This window comes from Cupressus sempervirens, chromosome 3, assembly GCF_028749045.1.
Source record: "Cupressus sempervirens isolate cs-2001-9-10 chromosome 3, ASM2874904v1, whole genome shotgun sequence".
Lineage (NCBI taxonomy): Eukaryota > Viridiplantae > Streptophyta > Pinopsida > Cupressales > Cupressaceae > Cupressus > Cupressus sempervirens.
This window is the reverse complement of record NC_143120.1, coordinates 384912499-384914647: the sequence shown is the minus strand read 5'-3', so window position 1 is coordinate 384914647 and position 2149 is coordinate 384912499.

Below are 2149 nucleotides of genomic sequence, written 5' to 3'. Positions count from 1 at the left end.
CCAATGCCCAAAGAGGAAGCAATCAAGTTCGCATCACTTCATCTAGAAAGAGTGGCACATGAGTGGTGGCATCATGGATTGGTCACTCTCGGTCATGACCAATTGACCTCTTATGTCGAGTTCACTGAGAGACTCATTGACCATTTCGATGGGAAGGGTCTTGAGCTAAACTTCAAAGATCTAACTTAGCTAAAGCAAACGAGCACGATAGACAATTACATCACTGAGTTCCAAAGATTGTCAGTACTAGTCACAAATATCTTTGAAAGATGTCGAATTGTGTTATTCATGGATGGGCTGAGAGAGCATTTGAGAGGTTGGATGTGCACTTAATGAAGCTATTAAGAAGGTGTGTGACATGGCCAAATCTTTCTTCAAAAGTCACGCATCTACATCAACACCATCCCCACAAGAAGACAAGGACAAGGAGATTGTTCAGAAGAAACCTTAGATTGATGAAGATTCTCAGCAAGAACTCTGGAGAAAAAGCTCTGTTTCACATGCAAAGAACCATGGGGACTGTAGTATCCTCCCCTATTTTTCCCAAATAAAGAAACTTGAAAGCTACTTTATGATATCAATTAATTTGCTTAATAACTCAACATAGCATTTTTTGTCAAATACTTGGCACACATACTACAATATATAGAAAAATCTAAAACTTCTTATTTGCTAATTAAATATTGATTTTTGCCATGTAAATGTTCTCATACAATTGTTTAACATGCTATGACAAATATCAGTCTTGTATTCAACAACTACAATGCAAAAGTATAAAAATTTGACAGAAGAAACCTGTAATTAGTTGCTGTAGTATATTTTGCAGATGTAGTTGGCAGGCTTCCAAACCCCCAAATCAGCAAGAATAAACAATAAACTTGTTGCAAATACTGTTCTCGCACTGTAGCAAATTCACTATTCATGCACATTGTAGCAACCACTATTCACGCGCACTGTAGCAAAACACTATTCATCTGCATTGTAGCAAAACACTATTCACGTGCACTGTAGCAAAACTCTATTCATCCGTATTGTAGCAAAACACTAAATGAAACCCAGTGTGTTTGGAAACACCGTTAATCCTCCTGACTATGTCTTTCAACAACGAAGCGAATGCTAGCAAAGAGGGATGCCATCCTCCAAGCCGATAATCAGATATCCAACAACATAACATTAATCTTCATCCAAGCATACAAAAAAGAAGCTCTTCCATTTCTTTTATAGTGTTCTCACAAGAGCTCAATCCTTCGTTTTCTCAATGTGGGATAAAACATAACTCCCTTTATGTAACTTATGTCTCCAATGTGTTATAAAATAAAGGGGACTCTTTTAATTTAAATATTTCCCACAAACTATAGTCTATGCATTAATAAAGTTAAATATTTAAATTTAACTTTATAAAATAGCTTTATCAATGCATAACAAATCTTATCAATGATAAACAAGTCTTCTTGTCGATTTTAAACAATTACCATCGACATACTGCTGCCACTGGATGTCCCACCATGTCCAAGATGACTTACTAGTAAGTACGCCCAAAGTTCCCTCAAAACGCCTCAGAAAGACTTGCAACTGAAACTATCTAGGCCAAATGGCCTCTAAGTCCCTTTAATGTCCTAGTTAGTCTACGAGACCGTGGGGAAATAGGCTAACAACAACATCATGCTATGAATGCTAAAAAGGCGACATTACAATCTGCCCTTCCCAAAATTGCTTTTCCTCAAGCAATTTCAACTCTGGATGCTATAATATCTGCTCATTTTTCCAAATAGCATCCTCCATTGGTAGATTCTTCCACTTGACCAAGTACTCCTTGATGATCCACTTGCGAAGCACCCTCTCCCTGGAGTCAAGTATAGCCTCGGGACCCAAGATAAGCTTTCCCTAATCATCAAGAGTTGGCAATACTACTGAAGGCACCACATTGTGGCCCAATGCCTTCTTAAGGTGTGACACATGGAACACATTATGCACTTTACTGTCTGCAGGCATATCCAACTCATAAGCTACTTCGCACACTCTCCTGATTACTTTGAATGGTCCATAGTAGCATGGTTTCAATTTCTCTGCTCCACTCTTCTTGAGAGAGGACTGTCTATACGGCTGTAACATGAGGTACACCATGTCTCCTACCTCGAAAGACCTCTCA